Source organism: Pangasianodon hypophthalmus, chromosome 17 (genome assembly GCF_027358585.1).
Source record: "Pangasianodon hypophthalmus isolate fPanHyp1 chromosome 17, fPanHyp1.pri, whole genome shotgun sequence".
Taxonomy (NCBI): Eukaryota; Metazoa; Chordata; class Actinopteri; order Siluriformes; family Pangasiidae; genus Pangasianodon; species Pangasianodon hypophthalmus.
The window spans coordinates 23,171,028-23,179,600 of record NC_069726.1 but is presented as its reverse complement, the minus strand read 5'-3'; the positions used below and the strand labels follow the sequence as shown (position 1 = coordinate 23,179,600).

Below are 8,573 nucleotides of genomic sequence, written 5' to 3'. Positions count from 1 at the left end.
TGGAAAGAGGAAAGTCGTAGTGAGTGGGTGTTTTTTTTTTTTTTTGCTCCAAGTGTCTCCATATACAAAAATATCACATGTAGTTTTGATGATTGTTATAGACTTTTCAATCCAGGCCAACTCTGTAAACCATACACTTTAAATGTCCAAACAAATTATGGATGCTCTGGATGGAGGTTGAAATTGAACACTGTGCAATTTTGTGTCTGAATTTGCTTTTGCAGACAAAAGAATTCATAAAATTGTAAAAGAATTCTTTGGACGTGAGTTAAGATCAGAGGTCTTAGAGCTGCTATTGTGACCACAGACAGTCGATGATGAAGTTGTGTCAGTGTGAGATGGAAATCTCAGAGCACGAGCGCTGCTACGAAGTTTGTTTAAAATCCACCAATAGGAGGACGGTATAGGATGACACCAAACTCACAGGGCAGCTACAAATATGCTAGTGGCGATGATGAAACGTAAACAAAACATGCAGCTAAAATCATCTCCTTATTACCTAGAGCTCACTTTGTTTGTGTTTATGCGAGACTGTTTTCCAGTCTCATGGGTTGATTTCCGGATCTTTCTGATTGATGACGTAAGCGTAATAACTTTCTTTGTACGCATGTCTATCATTACATGATCTTCATGGTAAAATCTGACATGGTGAAGACTAGCTTAAAAGCTAGCTTAGTCTTGTAATTCAAATACCTGAGATATATTATATAGCTAGAGTCCATGTGCAATTGAAAACTTAACGTTAGAGCTCCAGCTTTGTTACAAAGCACTGAGACTGGAGACTCCTTCTATGAATCACTGATTACACACATTTTTAATCTGTTTATGTAGAGAGTTCTCTGTACAAGTCCCTGAGAATGAGCTGTTAACTATAGAAAATTTATTTTAAATCTAAACATGTGATTTGCAGATGCTCTACTGTTACAGTAAAATCATCAACACCTTCTGACCAATCAGAAGAGAGATTTTATTTCAATATCATTTACATATATAGCTGCACCATTACCATTATTTTTAACTCTAACACTTACTCAGGTCCTACGGTACATAGGTACATGTGTATATTTGCACATATCTATTTATCTATAATAGATATTCTAATTATTATGGTGACTTATACTATTTGTATTATTTTTATCTTACTGTAATGCTTTAATGTACCTGTGGGATAAATAAAGGGTTATCTTATCGTGGTAATTTTTGTATCAGACCGGCATTTTGTCTCTGATGTGCTTAATGTCAGATTACACGACTGGTATCAATCTCAGCATTGTTTCGCTATCATACTGTACTTTCTCAGCAGGAGAAAAACAGTTTTTGAGCCCTACGTGGGCCTCCATGGCACGGTTTCAGGAGCTGTGAGAAAGCCTACCGCAGAGAGAGAATGCCAGCCAACTTTCTGGAAAAACAAAACCACCTCCAGAGCAGGCCTGAGAGCTGACGGCCGAGCCAGAACCTGACAACCTCATTTTCTGCGGAAAGAAACCGAGCTTCCTCCCGGCCTGCTGATGTGGACAGATTTGATACATGGCTTTGTTATGGTGGTACAGTGATACAGGCTACTTCAAAATGGTTAGCATTTGCTGTCAACAGGAAGCGCGGCTTGTCCTGGTGAGCGTTGAGTGTATCTGCATGTGATTGGCTGTTGTGACTGTATTTTTAAAAAAGTTTCTGAAGGGCAGCCCAGCAGGAGATTGGTGGTATGGTAAACACAGCTGGGGCTATTGTCTTAAACACTTGGGTCAGAGAAGAAAAGGAAAACAGCAGGGCAGAGGGTGATCTCATAGGCTAATGTTTGCTTTGCTTGGGTTAAAATAGTGTACAAGATTAAGCCACGTGTTTGGAATATGATCATATTTTATCTGGCATGAAGTTGGTTTAAAGGAATACTTCAATATTTTACAAGCTAATCTCTACCAAGTGCGGGCTGTATTCAGAGTCAGGTACTTTTCTGGCCTCATTCAGATTAAGATTTTCAAAAGCATCTATCACCTTTAAACACAAACCTTTAAACGTGAAAAAAAATCAGGGATAGGGTACTGACCAAAGAAGGAAACAGCATTGTTTTCTTTGCAGTCAAATGTAAAATGAAGTACCATAAAAGCATGAGACAATTTAGTGGTCACAAATGAGAACTGCAAAAAGTGCTAATAGAGGCCGACAGATAAAGACAGGGTTGTCAGATTGGTCTGGTTTGGCTAAAAATACTCTGTGACCACCAAAATCTTGTTTTATAGCAAATAATTTGAGTGACATCAAATAAATTCCTGCAAAATGGCAAAGTGTAAGTGCAGACCCTGTGTGTATGATGTACAGAACCATTTCTATTGCACAGATATTGCTAAGACATAATATAGTAAGACATATTGCAAAGATTGGGAGAGGGAAAGGGGGATTATGGAGTGGATTTGTTTCCCAATGGAAAGGCTGAGAAAGAAAGAAGATGTCTCCCTTTTCCCAAAGCTTTTGTGCTAGTATCAGGTTTTTTTGTGGTTTTTGAGAAGTAATAGGAAATTTAACTGAAATCTGTCGACCCCGGTTAACGATATTACCTTGAACATAGTCGAAGGAATGTATTATATTTTATATATACAGTTTCTTTTTTAGATTTAGATGCTAGACTGTATGTTGGCTAGTATGGATTTACTCTAAAAATTCACTAGATAGTAGCTTATAGCATAAGTCAAGCATCGTTGTCGTTATTAATGTCGGCCTGTGACACTATGGACAATCTACGATCACGAGCCGCTGCTGGAAGAATTTGTAGTTGCGTGTGTCTCTCATGGTGTACAGACACCACAAAACTTTCAGAGAAGAGTGAAGTAATTCCTCCAGGGGTGGAAAGTTATAGCGAAAAGATCAATCTTCATAAAAACTACTTTATTATGAATTTCTCTCATGTCTGTTGCATCTGAACACTTTTATTGGTGTGAATTTTTTATATAGTCAGGCATTTTATTCATATGTTAGTGGTTTAACATTATCTGCCTTTAGACTTCCATTCTAAGTGAATTTGTAGTAAACAGATTGTTTTGTTCTTTTCTCAGTGAAGGGAAACATGACAGTAAACGTTCAGTAAACGTTCAGTAAACGTTCTTTTGACCAGCAGGTTGTCAGTTCAGATCCCAGGACTTCCAGATTTCCACGTTTGGTCTCTTAAACCTCAACCCACTTTAGAGATTTACTTGTCATTTATTCTGCCTTACTTCAGAAAATACATTCCTCTGAATTGATGTAGAAATACTCAATGTTATTAGAAGGTAGCATGTTGAGAAGAGCAGTATGGGAAAAGGTGTCGCTTATCATGGCTTCCCAATTCCTCTCTTAGCCTCAGACCCACCCTTCCAGATTTTCCTTCCTGTCTGAAACTGCGTGTTCGGGCCAGCGGAGAGCCTGGGCCGTGATCTCAGGAAGACCTGCAGGAAGATCAGCATGTGACCTGATTTCTGTGAGGGGAGGCACACACAACACACACACACACACACACACACACAGATATGTAAGGATGAAGAGCTGGGATTACTGGGTTTATCCTGTGTTCCAGCATGGTGACTCTATTCCAAATTCACTGTTTTATATAAGAAACATTCTTTCACATTCTGTGAGACAAAATAGGTTTAAAAAATTAGACAAGAGTTATAATGGCAAGAACAGAGAATTAGACAAATTAGAAAACAAATTAAAATACAATTTTTAATACAATATGTTTATAGTTTACATAAATATTTACAGAGGGAAAGTTCCGGGTATTCAGAGTCGGGTTACACACGCACACACACACACACATAAGTCAATTTTTTTGGGCTCCGCTTTCAGATTATTCAAATTACTTTCATGTAGTTCATGCCTTCGTGGTTGCCAGATTTTTCTTGAGTTGATTAAATTCTGAAAAACACTTATACACTTTGTATATATGTTTAAGGTCTGAATTCTAAATCCTCACTGTGTGTGTGTGTGTGTGTGTGTAACTCAACTCTCAATAATACGGCCAATAATCACTAAATACTTCCTGTTTTCTTTTTAGCCAGTATGTAACCTTTTCTAAGTGTATACAGCTAAATATTCCTAAAATTCCTAAAATATCCACATTAAATTTTCATGGTATTGTTTGATTCCTGTTCTAATGCAACACTTTTTTTTAGCAAACAAAAATAAAATTTCTGTGAGATGTAAAAGCTTCCACAGAAGAATGAGATGCTTGGCTTGAATTTATCCCAAAAAAAAAAAAAAAAGGAATAAAACATTGCATGTCATGACGTTATAGGAAAACAATCAACAGGGTGGTTGATGAAGCAGTGTTGCTGTTGATTTATTTCCTATAACAGCACATACTTTAACACCATGTTTTATCTGTTTATAGTTACTGTTCCTGTTTTAACAGGCGTTCCCTCAGCCTCTCTTTTTTCTGTCTCTCGAAGTAAATAAGACAAAAAAAAAAAAAAACACAGCTTGACATGTTAGAGAGGAACCACCAAGTTGAACACTTTTGTGTCTGAAAACTTGCAGCTTTATCGCTAAGTGTTACAAAGTGCTGACACTGGAGACTCATTCCATAAATGCTAAATAAACATCTCCTTACAGAGCCATATCACAAGTCCCTGGGAATGAGCTGTTACTATAGAAACGCTAATGTATTTCAACAAGTGCATTATGATTTGCAGCTGTACTACTGTCAGAGCTGCTGTTATAGATAATTAATCATCACCTTCTGATCATTCACAATCCAGAACTCAACAACACTACTACTAACTCAACGCAACTAGTGACTGGTGAGCTACAATATTTAATTCCCAGCCCTACTGCTGTTACACCTCTAAGCGTTTTTTTTTAAAGAGAATATTTGTAAAAATGACAAACCCTGTTCTCCAACACTTCTGTTTTAATGTCTCATGAGGATCTACGCTGATCTTCTCCCTCCAGCGCAGCACTTTACAGACTGAACACTCCACTCATCAGGGATGTTGGAGAGACACCAGCTGGCGTTTCCCCACCACCACACACTCTGATGTGGATGGAGATCAAATGTCAAAGGAATTCCTTCAAGCACACATGCCTCTGAAAAGAAAAAACACAAGTTTAATCCTCTTTCTGGCACTCAGCACAGGCGGGACTGTACTGTACCTGACGCAGATCAGGGCAAAGCTTTTTGGGTTTTTTTGGGTGATAAAAGTAAAATGGTATCTCTTTTTTTTTACAGTTAAGGTTAAAAAAAGGAAATGTAAGCAGCTGAAATGAAAGTGAGACATAAATAAGAGAAAATAGTTTGACAAGAAAAAAAGCAAGAGAGAATGAAGGCAGTTATAACATCAGAAGAAAAAGAAGTGCAAACTCCACTTTCAGAACATTAACAGCAAAATATGTATATTTATTACTTACACTAGTTATACTAGATGTACTATTTATACTAGAATTGAGTGATATTACAAATAAAGATTATATCAGGATACTTAAGTTTTCTATGATATATAGGTTTTCTAACCAACTGCCAGCAAAACTGTAGCACTGAATCAAAATCAAAACACTCTGCAAAACTTTTATGCCCAAAAAAATTAATACTTTTTTATAAATTCTAATAATAAAAAATGTCAAAATAACATTGGATATCAGCTGCTTCCAATCAGTTTGTAATTGCTATATTTAAAAAAATATTGTTGGAATATATATATATATATATATATCACCATACCTGAAGTATAATTTATCACAATATTGACATTATATAATATTGCCCAGCTTTGGTTGCACTGAATGAATGAACGAGTTATACTTTTTGAATAAACCAATAACCTAAAGCTAAAAGTAGATAAGCAGATAATGTAGCTAGCTAACAAAATTAGCTGAAGAACGCATGGATTTTTTTTCTGCAACACAATAACAGACATGTTGATGATTTATGAAGCAAAAAACTTTACAGTTTATCTTAAAAAATAAAGAAATGTGACACTCCAAATAAATTGTGATGCAAGACTTACAGAAAAATCCTTTGAAAAGAACCAAAAACAAAAAGCAAGAGAGGATGAAGACAAAAGCTGACAAAAAACTGATATGCAAACTAATATTATTTAAAATTTTCCTCACTAGTAATATCATAACATACATTATTTTACACACTACTTTTCTTCAAAGAGTGCACAAACTTTTGTCTTTCATCAAACATGATTTGTTTATCAGAGTGAAAAAAATGATTCAGAATCATCGTTCCATTTGTGCAGCGTCACATTTCATTCAACAAAAAACTTGAAACAGAAAGTGTGTAAAGTTTCAGTATTTCAGCATAGATTTGATTTAAGAGTGAGAATGTGTGTGTGTGTGTGTGTGTGTGTGTGCTTGTGTGTGTGTAAAGCTCTGTGAATGATCTCGCTCTGTGTTTTAGTTCCTTCTCTCTTCTTGGCCTGTTGCGTAACCTCGTATTGATTCCAGAGGCTGCACCGCCCACGAACATTCCTAACAGGGGGCATGGCGCTGGCGTACATATGGAAAATATAAACGCTCTAAGCCTGGATGTGGCTCTTTTCCACTTTTCCTAAAGGCCAGCATGTTACGTAACAAACCCAGAACCCAGAAGTTGCCCACACCCGAATGTGCAGATAAAGCGTGCATTCACCATTCATCCAAATTTATCCGTCCAGCACGGCATCTCTCTTTCCATCCGCTGCACACTGAAACAATTAGGGGAGGAACCGGACAGAAATGACACTGATTCATAAAAATAAGTGAAATACACCATCTGGGAAGCCATGATATCTCAGAAGACGAAGAAGACGGATTCGTTTTATTCTCGGCAGACCATCTGACCTTTATCATGAAATGTCAGAGATTCACTTGAGTTGAACTTCAGAGCATTAACCCCTTTCACTCCTGGCTTATTATTATGACCACTCGTAACTGTCATTATGAATTATTTAATAATTACAGTAAAGCCAATAGGGAAAGTTCTATTCTAATTCTGCAGATATAAAGAGTAATTTATAGCAGAACAGCTCTGACCTGAGAAAAATACAGATTGCACATAAAAGCAGTATTAATGAATGCAGTAAATGTGTCACGTCGAATCATATCCAATGCGCTAGATGTGGTTGTTATTTATTCTGCAAGATTCATAATTTTTCCAAACTGCTGTTCACAGTGCAGCGCAGCGCATTCAGAGGAAAGCGCTATCTGCCTTCTTCCACATACACGAGCTCACAGTGCAGTGCATTCGGAGGAAAGCGCTATCTGTCCTCTTCCGCATACATGAGCTCACAGATGGCCGTGATTGGCTAGCATTACCGTGATTGACAGGGGAGTGATTCCTCAGACAAAAACATCTTTTTGTTGTACATCAGGACACACTGAAAAAAAATTTTTTCATACATTTTCCAGATATGATTATCTGAGTGACATGTGATGACGTGTAACACGTGAATGTGTAACGTGTAGGTGCATTTCACTGTGTTATGCAGATCAAATATGAACTCAAATAAACATCATGTGAATATGTGAAAAATAAAACCACATGCGCTTCATGTGAAAAATGTGTGAAACTTAGCACGTCTCTGATTGTGTCTAAGGTTTCATGTGACATTTCTGTAAGGGAAAACTGTGATGTCATGTATCACATCCTCTTTAGAGGATTAGAGACTTTCACAAGATCTAGCCATCATCTTGCAATCATCAAGTAAACCATTTGCACTCGAATGGTGTTGGGAAACTCTACAAAAGGTCAAAACGATACAGATTCAGTAGGGGGAATGTGCTTGCACTGAAAATGACCCAAATGTGGGAAACCTGGTTGCATAACTATAAGACATGTGGTTAATAATCGGAAGGTTGAGAGTTCAAATCCCAGCACTGCTAATGTTAACTACTTAGCTGAACCACCATAATTGTTTATGGAAAACAACTTCCTTTGCTAAACTCTGCCCCTAAACCATGATTGACCAATCAAAGCTTTGCAACTGTAACAATAAAAAATGTACAATACATGATAAAAAATTTTACTTGTGATCTGACTGATTCAGCTTCAGCAAAATTTGGAGAGTGTAATTTTTTTTTGGTGTTGTTTTGCAGTTGACCACACCCCTTTTCATACCATTGACCACGCCCCTTCTCATTCCTACTGGCCCCTGGCTCCACCTCCTAACCTTTATCTTCATCTTTTCATCCACACTTCTGTATACACACTACACCAGTGTTTTAGGCTACTTGAGCCTCATTCATTGCCATTTTATTTATATTTTATAGTATTTATATTTTATAGATATTTATTTTCATATAGAAAAAAAGCAGTGTTTTTGATAATACACCATTTGATTTGATTAAATTCTCGATTTTACATTAACACCTGCTGTACACACAGTGGACACGGCCTATAATGTTTTAAAATAGCGAATACACACCAGGTGCACAACAGTGTGATCAATAACACACACTGAGCATTACACAGGGTTTGACCTCGATCTGCTCTCCTCCCGTTTCCACACCTCATTCAGCCAACCGACACGCTGATGAAGCTTTTCCTCTCAGAGCGTAAACATGTTAGTGTGGTGTTTACAGACAGCTGCTGAATGCCGCTCGTGTTTGGACGCATCATT

At 37.2% G+C, this 8,573-nt stretch overlaps 2 long non-coding RNA genes across 3 annotated transcripts; one reads left to right on the top strand and one right to left on the bottom strand.

Moving 5' to 3' along the window:
* The first annotated feature begins 862 nt into the window (after positions 1–862).
* LOC128320786 (uncharacterized) lies at positions 863–5,056 on the top strand. 2 transcript variants are annotated; one of them, XR_008304373.1, is made up of 3 exons: positions 863–1,611; positions 3,329–3,448; positions 4,728–4,861. It is a non-coding gene; the product is annotated as an uncharacterized LOC128320786 (long non-coding RNA). The 2 variants fall into 2 exon arrangements; XR_008304374.1 differs by lacking the exon at positions 4,728–4,861 and adding an exon at positions 4,921–5,056 and having other exon boundaries at positions 867–1,611.
* LOC117599377 (uncharacterized) lies at positions 3,047–4,992 on the bottom strand. Its single transcript, XR_004579839.2, has 2 exons — positions 4,858–4,992; positions 3,047–3,446 (listed from the first exon to the last, which is right to left on the bottom strand). It is a non-coding gene; the product is annotated as an uncharacterized LOC117599377 (long non-coding RNA).
* Positions 5,057–8,573: the final 3,517 nt, after the last annotated feature.